We start from the raw sequence: 17405 nt of genomic DNA, 5'->3' as shown, positions 1-17405 counted from the left end.
GAATAAACATAACTTTTCTACCACTGCATCTCTGGAAATACACACATTAAATACAAAGACTTTCATTATTCTTGAAACTACGTATCTATAATATAAGCTAACTTCAATTCATTGATTTAATACAAATTTTGGTACAACACAACAGCACTACTGAAACATTTTACTGTTACTGATCTTATCCTACTTATCCAGGAGGCACTGCCACCGCTTAGGGGTCTGTCACCCTGTCTTCCCACAGTCCCCAGCTGCTATAGAGCCGCACAGCTGCAGCTTGGAGGTTTGCACTGTGATACTAGCTGGACTCTCCCAGCTCTAGAATGCTTTTATCTCCCTGACAAAGAAAAATGTTCCACTGCAATTCACTTGTAGATCAGTAAGTATTCCTAACATACCATGCACCAGTCAAACAGCCTTTACACATGAATGTCTCCATTCATGGACAAAAACCTTCCATTCATAATTTATAAACAAAAAACCTCACAAACAATATACTACAAATTCCTAGACATACACGTACTAAACCAAAAAAACAGATCTCCGACATCAATATATTGTAAAATATATTATAAAAGATCATAGGCTAAACCACATTGGAATTCTTGAAGCTAAGTTATACACACTTAAAATCTAATCTACGTTTGGAAGGTCTTTTTTTTAATATCTAAGTCGTTAAAAGATGGAAGTACCTATGGCAATGAAATCCTAGGCAAGATGACAAGCAACCATATGTAAAACACAAAAAAAGAGCTTTTTAAAAGAATCTGAATGCGGGTACCTAAACTATTAATCAATTACCTACTGCAAGACGTCAGATTTCACTTCTGTAAAGGCTTTTACTTCTGGTAAACTACTCTACTACCCAGTGTAAGGGAAAACATCCCATCACCCCCCTTCACCTCAAAAAATTCAAAGACTTCCAGTTTCCCATGCCCAGAAAGTAAGTATTGATAGTTAGAAGTTGTTGGTAAACCCTACGTTACTTAAGACTTTCTCATCCTTGATTATACACTTCTGATGGCGATGGAGCAGAAAGCCTACAACACAGCTTTGTTCGTGCTGAGGAGAATTTGCCAAAGAGGTCGTTCCTGGCATAATTTGGCAGCTATTCTTATATGAGAGTAAACTTTTCCAAATACTTTTGAGACAAAGTAAAATAAATCATTACTTTATGATCAGCTGTATTTCTTAGAGCCCTGTATGTCATCAACAATACTGTAGCATTGAATAGGTGGCAAGCTATAGCTCAGTTATTTCTCTATTTCCTTTTCAACGCTGATGCACACTGTTACGTCTATGAGGACAGGCAAAGATAAATTAGCATCATTATTTCTTCTGGGCAACACAGTCTGCTTATCTTCTTCAAAGCAAGCTCTCAGTTCAAATGATATGCAAAGAAGACTGTGCTGTTTCACTTGACAAATTCATTGGTCATAATGTTAAAGATACACTAGGGGGAAAAGGCAGTATATCTTTTTACACTTCCCCATCACCTTATCTGACATATCCATGTTTAATCATGATACTTGGCTTACCAGTAATATTTTCGAGAGTCCTTATGCCCTCCCTCCCCCACTTTCCATTTCTGCAAGAAGAAAATACAGATAAGGTACAGAAAATCAGCATGAACTGCATTTTATAAGCCAGACTGAAATACAGCATCAGTGGAACTTACAGACTTTCTTCACCATATACCCTCTGGGTACTAGCTGTTAATATACTGGGGGGAGCAGAGGGAATCACCAGTAGCATTCTGCTTGACCTTAATGGATTTTTACGTCTGTCCCAACATTTCTTTAGGACAGATGTGACAGGCTTGTATTTAAATCACAGGGTTTTGGGCTTTCAAGGAAATAAGGTCCCTTAGGTCAATTTTACTAGACACTCAACAACACTTAATTCCAGAATTTTCTTTTTGTTTAGCCTTTTTTTTTTTTTATTATCATCATTCATCTTTCCCTCGCACCTCAACCTTTTAATGGTGTTAATAAAAATCAGTGACAAGAACCTCTATACACCACACAGAACAGCTTCAGCAATTTATAAAGCTCCAGAACAGCAATGCATCTTTCATGACATATATATAGACCGAACCCCCAAAAATCCTAAAAGAAAAACACATTTATACAGTACCTTCTAAAATGTTTTCAGAAAGGCGCAATTATACTGAAATACATTAAGATTTATTAGCATAGACATTTGCTAACATTTGTATCAAGATTCAAATGAAATAGCTATCAATAATGCAATCTAAAGCATTAGAGCTATTTTTAGCAATGTGCAATCCAGTTAAAAAAAACTCTCAGAGCTAAATACTTTATTTTTGGTATTTCTAATTTTGGAATGCTAGATATTCAAAATTCCTCCTCACTGGTTAGTTTAATTCTGAAAGCAAGAGCTAAACCGTAAGCATGCTGAATGAGATACTACCAGGCAAGCCTCTGGTACGAATTTCCCGCATATGGCTCTACCAGCAACATCCCGGGTACCATGAACATCCTAGGAATCTGAACAGAGCAGAAATCAAACACAACCTACATTATGCAGGTCTTTATTCCAGCTGTAGCCGTTTGAGCAGACTGAGCAGTGCCAAAACACTATGTGACTGCGTTGACACACTCCACTTATATAGTGATAAATGCTTCAACCCACCCTGAGTTTTAAGTGAATTATAAAAGTAATTTAACCAACTTACGCTACACAACTACCTACGATCAAGGTGGTTGTTCTAATAGGTGCAGATTAGAGGCAGTTGTTAGAAATACAACAACGGAACGATTAATTAAAATATTTGTAGATAAGTCTGGCCTGACATGTAACATTTATTTTTGCCTCTGTCATCCCCAGAGGTTTCTATTCAAAGTTTGAGTTTATACACTCTGAATGGCTGTAAATTTCCCTTAAATGCAAAGACACTGAACTCGGACAGCACGGGGGACAGGACGGGACAACCCCATTAAGGGGTTTCAAAACTAGTATTTTGTTCCAAACTCTAGAGACTCCAGTGCCAGCTGATTTTGTTTCCAGCTATGCTAATGTTTTAGTACATAAACAAAGCCTTTTATTCTCAAAATGGTACTGAAATATGACCCCATGTTTTCATATGGAAAACATGTCCATTATGTTTTTAATCTGTTCCCACACAGAAAATAAATAAAAAAAAGTAAGAAAAATGACATTTCATATCAAATTTAGTAAGCTAGAAAGAACATGAGAAGTCTCTTTTAGAGCAACAAAAGAAAACTAACTGCTGGTCACGAGGAGTACAAAGACTGTTGCTGTGAGTTAGTACACATCTTTCAAGTGTACCTTCTCTTACGGGTTTCATTAAACACAGGATTCAGGGCTGCAGACTACCACATGGGAATTCAAGCTGCAGTAGTAACTTTTAAGATATTTTTATCTTCAGCTTGAGATGTCCTGAAAAGGTAATACAGACTAATTAAAATAAATTCATGTATTACAATACAGAGTAAAAACATGAATGTTTATGATTATCCAATTATAAAACGTTAGTATTCAGGGAGCAGTAGTCTTCCAATAGCTTCTTGAACTGTCACACTTAGTTGAGCAGTACTGCTCAACAATCTTCAACAAGAATTGTAACAGCTAAATGTGATTAAAAGAATTGTTTCTGCATTTCACCTACATTCCCTTTTGTGAAACGTTTGCATAAATTGTTTTATTTTTGAAGTAATAGAAAATGGACAGTTTTGTTGACACTCTCTTTTCTATACACACACAACCTCTAAGGAGGAGTCTAATGACTGTTTAATTCAGAACTCTGTATAAAGCTACCATATACAGAAATAATGTGGGTTTTTTTTTTTAAATGTAAGATGCTCAAACATTTAAAATTGACCCAAGTTTTAAATTTCTAGTCCAACTGAGGAAACTCAACACTGAAAGTGTAAAAGGACCTATGCACTCAGTATGTATCTTTCAGTAATTCTCAACAGCTGCAAAAAAGAGAATGAGTACTGAAAGATCACAATTACTTCCAGCTGCTTACAAGTATACAAGCAACCCATAGCTCTGTTGAATATAACACCACATATATGTCTTATGTGCATTTTACTGGTGCTCTAAACATACGTCTCTCCTGTTCTTGAACTCTCAGAGCTGATGAAGTCCAGAAAGAGGGGGAGGTAGTATTCCAACAGGCCAGTCTCCTCTCTTGTGTGGCTGGCTAAAACCTGCTTTCACACAGCTTAAAAATACAGAGAAGTGAAAAAACGAATTGTGTGCACTCTCTTTAGGGGACAAATATGTCAATCATATGACCTTCCATTTGAAGGCTCAAGCTGCTCAAGGCAGTGTGTTGCTAGGGAGAAGGCTTTCTTTGCTATTTATTGAGCTTTCTTTTCAGCTTTTAGAGGCCAGCCAATGCTTATTTTCCAGAGACAGGAGCGAGAACTCAGGGCTGCCTGGCGGAGGCTGGCACAAAGGGCCTTTGAGGAGTGCCTCTTCCCCAGGAGCTGCACCGCTGGGCCCACCTGACCAACTAAACACATTCCCTTATCCACAAATAGAGCTGCAACCTGTGGCTATCTCGCAGGCAAGTAACCCTTCCTGCCCCAAGAATGAAAGGCAAGCCAGTCTTGCTGTTGAAGGCTCCTATTAGGAGCATGTGCTGCCGAGGAGAAGCCCTGTGTGTGTACTCTGAGTTGTCTATCAGGTAAGAGCATCAGCTGATAAAGCACTCACTTGATGATAAACTGACAAAAGGCAGCTTGGACTCCAGCTAGCCCTGAGCATTTATTCATGCTGTCACACAGGAGCCAAGGGAAGGCATGAAAGTTTCTTCTATCAGTTTGCATCATTATTTTATTTCTATGTATCACGAATTTAGCATTAAAAATAATTTTAAAAGCCTTAAAAGGCAAAGTCTCATACATTTAGCCAAAATACTTTTGACATTTATAAGTGTTACAGAAAAATATACATGCAACAGATTTTCATTTTGTAATCAATTCCTTTAATATTAGCAATTTTTGTAACTAAAGATTAGCGGATTCTTAGTAAATCATTAAGAATCATGCAACATACTTCAGTTTCTTGTAACTGCTCCAGAATAGCAGAAGCGATAATAATTTGACTTTGTTTTTTTTTAATGCAGTCACAGTTTTCCAGTGTAATCATCCAGATTAATTCAAACATACACAAGTCTAATTTTAATTATTCATTATAGTTCATGGAAAAAAAAAATAAAATGGAACTTGAAGCTGGAGTAAGACCCATTGCTTGTGTTAAAGGAAATTAAACCATCTTCTTGCTTCAAGATATTCACCGCTTTGGCTTTGGGAATTTATCACATACATAAAGGTCAGTATTTAACATCCAGATTTTGACAGATAAGAACCACTTATTTTTCATGAAGTAGTAACACAAAAGAAGTTTCTTATGATATTCAACTTCGTATAAAAAATTTTATTCTGCTGCATATTTTAAGAGCAGATTATAAATCCTTAATATTAAAATTAAGAGACAGCAACAGTAATTTAGTTTTGAAATTACTACTAGCATTTTAAAAAACCCCCCTTGCATTCTGAAAAACGATTACTCAATTGCCATTAAAAAAAAAAATCTAAATTTCAGCAATTTTTATATATATATATACACTACAGTTAGAGAGACTTTCCTAAAATTGTTGTTGTTTAATCAAAACAACAGTTTCCATAAAAAGTGTTTTCTGGAGTCTGGGGTAAAACCTACACATTTTTGATTTTTTTTCCCCTCCACCTAAGACTATTCAGATACCTTGCATAAATAACAGAATCTACCATTTTTCATGTAGGCCATGTTTCAGAACTGTATCTCCCACAAGCAATTATAGGTAATAACAGTTCACATACAGAAAAGAGACTGTAGTATAACAAACACGATGTAGTCTTCTATCCAGAAGGGGCCGGGATCATAAGATACCTGAATATCGAGAGACTAGCCAAAATAAAGGACTGGTTAACCTATTGGAAAATCCCCAAGAAATTATTGACCAGAATTTTTTCACCTCTTCTTTCCTAAAATGCTATGTTACCAGAAACAACTAATTAGCATTTGTTTTCTATATAATAATTAAATGAACCTAGATGATAAAACAATTAAGTTCTTTAAGTCTAATTTTCTGTCCTAGAATGAGAGAAGTATGTATCAGGCCTATCTTAAATAATTAATTTCACCATCCTTCCCTGCTGCTCTACACACTATTTTAAAAATCTGCCGCCTCAGCAGAAACACAGGCACTGTACTTAAGTAACCATTTAGCAGGACTCACTGTATAAATTTGACCAAATTTCACTGCAAGTTAAAGGCTATACCGGGACAGAAATAATCAAGACTTCTGTGGTTCTATTTGCTGCTGATCTTTGCATATTTTATAGCGTTGTATCTGAACAGCTTGCTGCAGACTCTGGATCAGATATTACACCAAAACTTCATTTAACAGTTTTCCTATTTCATTTACAAAGCAGCTGAGTACCTGAACTGTGGCTGAAGTGAACTGCAGTCACCGAGCCATCCCAGATCAATACTGCTATATCATGCCCAGGAAACCGTTCTCGATAGGATAATCCTACAGTATTTCTACATAGGATCTCCATTGTAGCCTTCCAACTAACCTTAAATGCCAAATGTATATTTTACCAACTTTGTGGAGAACAAGCAATGTCAATATCAAAAAAAGAAACCCACCCTAATAACACCGAACTCTTCAAGTGGTAACTTACTTTCTTCCTACACATTTGCTACCAGTGCCTTGCCCATCACTCTCACTCCATATTGTATTGTCAACTGCGTATTGATATGCAGTTTCCACCCATTTTCAGAATGATCCTTGAGTCCTTGTTATACAGTAAAATTCTCCCATTTTCCCATTTCTAGATTTCATCCTCGATTGTTTTCCACATCTTTTTGTATAAATCTGTTTAACTATTGTTCAGACACTCCGGTTCCCTAAACACTTATTGTTCTAATCCAATCATAAGGAGAAACCAACTCCTCACATTCAGATATTTGAAATATGTACAGTCAAACTGCCTTTCAGAGACTGCAGAATTATGATTTCATATTCCAGTAGACAAGGTGCACACCCATAAGCAAAAGCAGCTTAAAATACATTTTCTACAACAGGATAAATCAACTTAGTCCCTCTTAATCTCCTGAACTCGAAAATCTCACGAATATTTCAAAATAATACCTAAATTCACATATTCTCTAACTTTATGGATTATATACTTATACATAGTATATTGCATTAAAAACCTCCTTTAATGTGTGTAAAATTCTATATAGAAATAAAAAAACCCACCCCAAACCCAAACCCCCCAGAAAAGTACAATTAAAGCTTTCAGTTACAAGATATGGCTGAAAACTTAAGAAGCAAACCTAAAAAGGAATGCAAATTTTTGGACACTATCTGAGAGCAACTGAAGAATATTCATTGACTCATCATCAATGGGAAGAGACAAATTAAGTCCTTTTCTTTAAGTCAAGGGAAATACAGACAACAAAGTTCTGAAAGGCCTGAAAAGCTATGGCAATTCTGAAGTCATTCAAATAAATGGAAAAATGAATGGAATTTTGTTTCCGGAATGCATAAAAATAAGCTGCTGTGTATCTGCACATGACTGAGTTCAGAAAGCTGAGACCTTAAAAAACAGAAGGGAATGGGAATCAATCAGATGGAAAACTTACGGAGAATAATTTCAGAGGAAACATGTTCAGACAAGCTTACCTAGAAAATACAACAGCTGATGCTAGAATGTAAAAAATTAAAATGCTATCTTAAGACTTTTTCCCAGGCTACAAATTAGTTCTGGACGATTAGGCTGAAGTTTTACACTGCTGTCAAAGGAGTCAGAAATTATTTTTGAAGATGTAAAAAGCCTCTCAGCTGGCACTCCTGTAGTACTTTAAGTCAATTTAACCTGTGGTGGTCACAATCCTAACTATTTCCTCACTGTTGCTCTCCTGTATCTATCACTGTATCCAGGACCGAGCCATGTCAACCTGCTAATCCGGCAAAACAATTTTAAAAAAAAAATCTGGATAGTTTTCTGCCAGATTTCAAAATTGAAAGAGCTCACTGCAGGCTCAAATGTGTGCCACCATAAGCGAGGAGAGATTGAGGGGAGTTGAGACCTCCTCTGTGCAGAGCTGTCAATCGACTCAGCTGCATGTGGAATTTGAGTCTTACTCTTGCTAATTCTGAAGCTCAGCAGTCTAATTTCCAAACTGGAAGCACAGATTTTTCTTTTGTAACTGGAATCCACTACCCGACAACCAATTGAATTGGTTTCCTATTAAAATATTTAATTTCATTTTTCTTTCTCCTACAATATTATTTTTTTATTTTATTCAGTTTCTGCCCATTTCTCTTTGCTTAAAATCACTCTCCTTTCTGATTTTCTTCTCTCCTGATGCTGACCTTCAGTGGAGGAATACCATAATAGCTTCCTTGACCACTAATCATGCTCCTCTAGCGGTTACCTTAAACTATGTGAAGTACGCTTTGTCCATTTGCAGATTTGCTTATCAGAAGCAAAGGCTCCAGTCTCAACCATTTACCTACTACTATAAATATCTATATACATTCATGTTCTGAAGAGACCTTTGAGATTCTTTTGTATTTGCATCATGCTAAACGGGTAATTTTTACACTTTAGACCACCAACTTTAAATCCATACCAGTTAAATAGTATATCCAATACTTACAAAGCTTCATGTTAGCCAACTGAAAATAATGCCTAATTTGATAGTGTGAGGAACCTACAAAAATCAATTTTTCCCTACTAATATTCTTCCTTTTTCTGTATTCTTCTATGTAACTATGCTAAGTGAGAATTGTTGATTTTCTTTAGCAAAGAATTGTATGATTTAGGATGATGCATTTTATTTTCAAGCCCCTGCGTGCAATGTTAATTTTAGCATAACAGTATATAAACGCTATTCTGATCTGGAGTTCAGATACCAGCAATACGCATGCATAGCTTCTGCTCCCAAAAGCTTACAAGTTAGGGGCTAAGTGAAAAGAACTGCAGAAAGAAACAAACCGTTGGAATCTAAAGATCAGAGGCCAATGCAACAATGCCCCAGCAGAAGCAAAATTAAATGGAGAATGGATAAAAACACTTTAAGAGAGTTTATCAGAAAAGGGGGAGTGCCTTCAAAAGAAACAGCTGCTATCCCTACTGGTCTAGCAGAATGCACATTTCTTTGATTCTCTGGATTCCTGGACCAGCAGGAGCCAAGAACCCTAGAAATATAACAAATTAAACACAGAGAACAAGTACTTTGCATAGCTTCCCACTTCTTCCCTACTACCGTATTCCTACCTTTTCCGTGTCCATGTCCCTGACGCTTCCCGTGTGCTCTGGTGCTTGTGAGACATTCAGCAAAGCGATTTACCCCTCAAAAATCATCAGAAAATGTTGTGGGTTACTTTTCTACCATTTAGCAATTAAAATCAGCTCATGGAAAGGCCTGACAACTGCTATTTTATTACATCTATCCACAAAATAAGTAGTCTGCAGTTGGATTCAGCAGTGAAGCAGAAAGGGGACTTTTGCTTCTAACTGTTAAACAGGCTCATCACATCAGATCTCAGCAGGTCCAACTTAGTTTTACCTAAGACAACATAACAGGTCCCAATCAAGCCCCTCCAATCTACAGCACCAAAACTCTGAAATGCAGAAAAAAATCCCAGAGTATGAAATTTGAAGACTGTAATACCAATAAGCCTTTTTTTATTTTTTATTTTTATTTTTTTTTTTACTGCATGGTTTCTGTAAATAGCCTCGATTTGCAGGGCTGCTGTAAACTATTCTACTATGGATCCAAGTGATGCACTCAGTTCAATCCAGTATTCCAAACAGTTCTCTGTAGCACTTTTCTATACTTCTTTTTAAAAATGCTGTTAATGTCCTCTTATCATTTAGCATCCTTCTTATAATACAGAGTGTAGAAGTATTCATAGTTTCAGTTTTGCAAGTCGCTTCACAAACACTCAGAGAATACCTCTACATTTTGCTGTCGCATTCTACTAACTCATCTAAGAAAGTATGGGGGTGGGGATCAAGTCTGATGAAATCAATTCGCTGGCAATTTTAAGCACACACACTCTGGAGCACTAATAATTAATATGAGGAACCAATACTTCTCGAAGTAACATTAAATGAACAGCTAAAACTGAGTATTAGTAATAGTAAATGCTGCTCTTGTCTTCGTCTAATTTCTTTGGAGATAGTTCTAAAGTTTCACAGAAACAGTACCCCGAGGCTACCAAACAGAGTTTCAGCTGCATCATTAGTAACAGTTCAGGAATTTGTTAGAACTTAGCAGCTGTTCAACTACTGAATCACCAGCACAAATTTACTCTTTTCCTTTGCAGATTTACAGGATTCCTGCTAGTAATGTAAGATTATATCAAGAAGTTCTAAGCATATTTTTACTGCTTTAAACAAAAGTCTAAATTACTGCCATTACAGCAGTACTGCTCTCTCTTTAATTAGTTCCCCCACCATATCCTAATAGTTATGATGAGTAAAGATTTGAGATACATACTAACAGGGATCACAAGAAAACATGTAAGCCTTGAGCTATATACCCAATATAAATTATTTTGGGGAAAAATATTGCATACTATTTCAAGTATGACATGTCCTTGAACATATATTTTTAAATCTAGTATCAAAGTACTCAAGCACGTATAAGCTTCCCTATTTCTTTCTGCAAGTTATATAAAATTTAAGTGGCTAGGAGAATATTAATACATGCTTCCAAACAAGCAGTGCAAAACACTGGTCATCAGTGCTTACTACTACAGCTGACTTCTTGAGCACAACTGAAGGTTAAACAAGCATAAGTGATGTTCATCACTTGAGGCATTTGTGAAAGCACCAAGTCCATCTTCTCACATTTCAATAGCATTGGTGCTGACAAAGAAGTCAGCAGGTCAAAGCCCAACTCCCTTCAGAGAGAAGGCAGGCCTGAGCTCGGAAAACATTTACATGTGACCCGAAAAAAACAGTTCGAAGGGCCACAGCACCTTATTTGTTTTCGAAAGAAACCTTCAGTGCCCTCCTCCCCTTTCAGAAGCAGATTTGACAAGTGTTGTAATAAATGTTACATGCACAGAGGAAAGTTGAAATCAATAGCAGGTTAATGTTTATTGAAACAATACAGAGAACCATTTTTAATAGCATTACTTGAAAATAGATCTAATCTAGCAAAGGAAATTCAATTTATGTTTAGAGAATCAGATTTTGGTTTTTTTTACTCCAGGGATTTGTTGTAAACTCTGCCTCTGAAAATGTGCTTGCTGTACTGTATTTAGCAGAAACAGTTTAGCCTTAATAAGCTGATAGTCTGCACGGGAGCATGGATCAACTTATTCTCATTAAGAATGTAAGCAGCTTTCTAACAGTCTTCTTTGCTGTTCAGCCTATGCCAGAGAAAGCAGGGATCTCTCCTCTAAAACCCGTAATTTATGAGTTTATTCAAACCCGCCAAATTGCTTTAAGTAAACGCCTCTTATATTTGAAAATTCCCATGGCAACTCATTTAGTTTGGCAGGAAGGCAGACCCAAATTCAATCCTTTTATCCTCCAGCTAAACCATTACAATGGTAATTCTGCTCTGACAATCTGAAGAGACTGCTAATTACTGTACTCGGGTCCCTAGACAGATTTCCCATTCAGATTAAAATGGCTGTGCACAGCAGAGAACAGTAGCAACACCTTTGTGCACAGGAAGGGATGTGCTCTCACATTACGGCTTTTACAAGAGGCTCCATGACTGCAAAGACAAAGAATCTTCTACCGGCTAAGTTGTGCAGAACAAACATGAAGACAGGACAAAAACAAGGAGCATGACAGCAAAGTAGACAATTGAACGACTAACTAAAGCGTTTTGACTACTGAAGATATTTAGTCACCTCTCAAATGAAATTCATTCATCTTCTGTTGTTGCTATTATGTACTGCATGTAATAGTCAAAACTACAGATCAAGGAACTACATAAAACGCTACTGAATATTGTTTTGTGTCATTATACCGAATGTGTAAGCGCCAACTGTCTCACTGTCACCAGAACGTCTCAATTTTTAAAAAGCCACCCAGGTCCTTTTACAGCGTTATTTATTTTGAGAAGGGTGTGTAGGTTTTTTGTGACAATGCTTTCTTCCCCTGTCACTTTTAATCAAGAAAATGTTAAGGAAACTAATGACTGCTCCCTTGCTCTTCTGCCCCAGCTGTTCTCTCTTCCATTGAAATGTAAACAGCAGCTCAATGTTGAATAGAATAAACATTTGCTGTCTCTAGAACAACATTTATCGTATTGGAGAAGCCTAAACCCTGTCTTTTGTCTTCTAGAAAGAATGAAGATGGTGGTCTTGCTATCCTCCCATAAAATGTATTTTCTTAGTACTCTGAAGAAGTGAAAGGTAACTTTTGTTTTTGAAAAACTGGAAAAAAGGGAAGGCATGGGTATTACAAATGCCATACAGCTGCTGGGAAATCAGACAAGAGGACATCCACCCTGAGATGAATTAAACAAGACCACCATCCTCCCTAGACTAGCAACTTCCAACTCATTTGAAGAAATGCTCTTGGAAAAATCTTAAAATACATTAGCATCTTTTACAGGTGACGACAAAAACAAGCACTAAATCTTCAGATAAAATTTTAGTATGCTCTCCTATATGTACCACCTACCTTCTTCCCTCTTTAATGTGGCAGAACTAACTACCCTACCCCAATGGTTTAGCATGGACACCAAAAACAGGAGTTACTCAAAAGAAAGCTAGGAGGAGAGAGCAAATGCTCTAGGATCACTGTGATTACCAACTTATGAACCCTTAAATATTTTTTCTAGTGAAGGCAATGACCTCTTTACCAAGAGTTCTGGGCACATGAAAATAGGTTTGTATGTTTTTATTTATTTTTAAATCTTCCATAGTTCCTTTATAAGTAACCTACAACTCCTCAGTGTTATGGGGTCATCTCTTGACAATCTGTTTTAATAATCTATCCTTGTTAGCTACTGATGGACTATATTAATGAATCTGAGTTAGTTTGGATCACCTGCATTTCAGGTTCCACTAAATAGTGTAGCTCCACCCAGTGAAAGAATCAGATGGCATAAGAAAAGGTATTTGTCTAAGTACTGCTAGATCATTTTGGCACTGAACTTGAGGACTTCTAGGGTATTTAACTTGGAAGGCAACATCCATACCAGTGAGCTGCACTTCAGAATATGTGTGTGTGGCTGGTTTGCACAAGGCTGTTGTTCATCAGTGAAAAACGTCCCAGGTGTGTGGTTAACCAAACACACATTTTAAAGAATCAGAAACGAAGTGATATGGCCATGGCTGCAAAATTACCTCATAACCCTTTTCAGGAAGGTAAATATCAACTTCAAAATAGGTTTTCTCTAAACAACAACTTGTTAGTTTTTTCAGGAAAGCCTCTCTCCTTTTGCATAAGAATCAGGCTGAGACACATTATAAGGTTAGTGGCTACTGTATATGTTGACAGGGCTGGCTCCAATAGGTCCTTACTTCCCAATAACTGCTAAAGCTGGGAATGCTTTGGATACAAACCTGACCTCCCTCTTTCTCAATACTAGATTTAATAACTGACCTATCTTGAATGACTTTTCTTCACTTTCACCTGCATAACCTTAAGATTAGAGAAATTCTATTTCTATAAATTTAAAAATATTCTACTTTATCTCTTGTTTATAACCCACAGAAGAAACCCATTTATTGATATGCCTTAGTTAAACCTTTGTAAACCCACATATGAAACTGACTTCTTCACTACTACAAAAAAGGTGGAGGCTATGGTCATAAATGTATTGCTAAAACTTTTCTACAAGGTTCAGATACACATCAATACCAAGGCTCCTCCCACATTATCCAAAAATGTTCGTATCTACAGATTAAGTCTTGGTTTTGTTTTAAACTCCCTCTCTTTATCAGCTTGGAGAAACATAAAAAGGATGCCACAGATATCAAGGATGCTTATAAATCACCCCATCACTTTATCTAAGACTTTTATGAAGAAATATTCATAATAATGCATAGTGCTGTGCCTTTCATATGATACAGCATGCCCAGCACAATCTGTTATCAGGATATTACATTGGTTTGTCCATTCAGAAACCGAACTGGTGCACTGTTAGGTGATCTCTCAGTTGGGAGTTTTTCATCCTTTTTCCTGAATGCTAAAGATCCACTAGACTCAAGTAATTTATTTCAATGCTGTATTCTTGCAATTTTTTCCCCATTTACACTTGACTTTCTCATTTGCTTCACCTACATGTTTATTAAGCTAAGCATTTAATTGACATTTCTAAAAAGCAAGGCAGTCAGTGAGGAAAAAGAACAAACTTGAATACCACCTCTGGTCAGTTTATGTTTTCCACTATTGACCCTGACCTGAATAGCTTTTGTTTCTAGTCCTAGCTAATACACTTAAATAGTTTTAAAATAATCTGTTTACATGAACAATATTTTAAATGGTCTGAATTAAAGTACTATTTTAACTTCATATGGCTGCCGCTGGCTTCTCACTGAGATGGCCAATCTGTCACACAAGCTACGAGCATTTGCTCTGAAGTTTGAATGTCTCTTGGAACACTCTTCATCAGAAATAGGTTTTCTGACTTACTATATGTGTGTATATATATATAAAGCCCTAGTTAATCTTTGTTTACACCATGCTCGCTATTCTTGTATTTATCACATTTCATTCAAACATTTCAGCTGAAAAAAATGTGTTGTCAGCTTCCACTCAGAGGCCTCCATTTACTGCCATAAGCAAAGAACATACTTTTACAATTCAAAGTGTTTTGACATTTTCACATCACTACAACAATGTTTTCTGAAATTAAATATTTTCATACTACAACTACTGTATTAGCTTTTAAAATCTTGGGATGCATGTATACATTTATTGTCTTTTTTTTAAACAAAAGCATTGTAATTTTGGAACAATGAGCTGAGGTGTCATAGAAGAAATACTCAGTTTAGCTGTAAGTTCAATAGGTATTAATCACAAGAAAGATAACTGTAATATGCCCAGCATATCCAGGGCTGTATGGCAACCATGAACAACAGGAACATGTCTCTGAAAAGCTTAAGAAAATGTAGAAGCACCAAATCAAAGCTATGTGAAAAGCATGGTGCGGCGTCACTAAATATTTCACTGATGAGATTAAATCAATTAGACTCGATGCTTTCCCAGTCATTTCAGGGAACACAGAACACAAGTCTAAAAGCTGTTTCAGTTCATGCCCAGGACATGATGACAGCAAGGAAGGAAACAACAGGTGTGAGCGTAACAGAGTTACACTATATAATAAACTGTTGTAGGAAAAATGCAATAAACTGTTGCAGGAAAAGTTATGACCATTGGTGAACACAATGTTTTGAAAGGGAAAAATCTGAAATGTAGCTGGAAAAGACAGATCTCTTATGTAAAATACAGGACTAAGAACAACTCATAAAACTGAAATACAAGGATGAACTTTTGACCTTTTCTGCGAACTGCTTAGTTTTGGTCACATTGCAACAAGCAAGAACATTTATTTTAGAGCAAGAACACCTATAGTAAACTTCACAACTTTTCTCCCTTTCTCCAAATGAAAACTAACCAGCATCAGTAAAGAACTAGATGTGCAAAAAATAAGATACATTCTTAGAAAGTTACACAAAATGGAAGCAAAACCAATTTTTAAAATGTTAAGAGACATCAAGCAATGCGTTTAATTTCAAAACATATTGTCTGCTCTCCCTTTTCATCTAAAATGTCATAATAGCTAACATATATGTTTTCTCAAAGTATTTTAAGTTCCACATTAGCTTGATTCATAACGTTTGAGAAAGTTAAACTTTCAGTACCTTTCATTAAAAAAATTACGGAGATATTCTAAACTTACTGCATTTTTGTTTTAAGAACAGATTTAGTTCTAAAATCCTATATGCAATGACAAACAAGAAACCCAAAGACAATTTTATCATTAAACATTTCTAATGAAATGCAGCCGTATTGTTAAAAACGTCTTTTAAGGGTAGGCTGACTCATCTAAGAAAGCAGTCAGACCCATCTGGCCCAATTAGTGAAGCACAATCTACAACTTCCATCAACAGAAAAGAAAAAAAAAAAAAAGTAACTCCATATATTGCTCTATCCCGACCGCTACATGCAATTCATTCGGTGGTTTATAAGGATGCTAGTGAAGGCAGAAGTAGTACCGAAGAATAGGTACAAACAGTCTGAAGTAATGTACTTCAAGATGTAAGGAGCATTTGAGACAAAACCATACTGATACATGACACATGCTTGCCCAAATTATATTCATTTTTTTCTTAAGTGCCTGTTGGTGTTCTAGAAGTCTGTTACGTATTTTCATATGCCTGTAAAACATTCAATGCATACCTATACTCTAGCATCAAACACTGCACATATTACTTTACATACAGTGTACTACAACCAGAATAGATCAGCTCCTCTAAACAGGAGCAACAGTGCAGAAGCCCATACAAGAAAGCAGAGCTCAAGTATTTTGTATGAAATTTCTCTTCAGCACATTAGACAGTTATTTAAGTTTACAAGTGTATTACATGTGGACACCAAGTATGCATATTAAATGTAGTATGTTCAGTTACTGCATACAAATTCTCCTACAGATGAGTAAGTGCCACTTCCACCCTTCCTAAGAACAGCTTGACATTGAACTTCAACTATAGAAATATCGTTTGTCTCCATTTAAACCAAATAAAAATTAGTGCCTGGTGTTATTACTTAATATTTTAATAAGGACACCATTTCATTTTCATTTTGGGGTTTCTGATGATTTTCTAGGTTGAAGACAATACTATACGCTTGTGGCATTTGGCAGCTTATGAACAGAAAGCTCCATGTGCTTTATTGTGACGTTAAAACACAGATTAACACCCACATTTCCTCATGTTGCTTCACCATTTTTAAGTATTTGTAAACAGTTGATTGGCCCACCTGGACAGTGTTTGAAATCACTATATGGCTTCATATTTTGTACTGCAGTAAATTTGTTCTTTTCTCTTTGGTTACACCATGAGCCAAACAACAATAAAAAAAAAATATCTGAGTTTGCTTTAGTTTTGGTGATAAAAGTAGATAATCCATTTACTAAAAAGCTTCGAGTCACCTTTACTATCATCTGTGCCCCCAGTTTTAACCCTTCTGGAAGCTCTTATTTGAACAATCTAAGGCTTACATGGATAACCTTCATAAAAGTGTAACTGCAAAAAGAAATTAGTGCCTAAAAATACAATTAAACATTCTAAAGAAGATCTTCAAAGGTGGTATTCAACAGTTTTCTTTGCCCTTTTTAGTTTGAACTTATTTATACTCACATATCTGGAA

The 17405-nt window shown here is 36.2% G+C and overlaps 1 protein-coding gene across 11 annotated transcripts in view; it reads right to left on the bottom strand.

Annotated features, from left to right (window-relative positions):
- Nucleotides 1–17405, bottom strand: part of QKI (QKI, KH domain containing RNA binding) — a 169563-nt gene that overhangs the window by 22373 nt on the left and 129785 nt on the right. The window lies entirely within an intron of this gene.

Source organism: Strix uralensis, chromosome 3 (genome assembly GCF_047716275.1).
Source record: "Strix uralensis isolate ZFMK-TIS-50842 chromosome 3, bStrUra1, whole genome shotgun sequence".
Taxonomy (NCBI): domain Eukaryota; kingdom Metazoa; phylum Chordata; class Aves; order Strigiformes; family Strigidae; genus Strix; species Strix uralensis.
The sequence above is the reverse complement of the archived record's forward strand: the minus strand, read 5'-3'. Positions and strand labels throughout refer to the sequence as shown.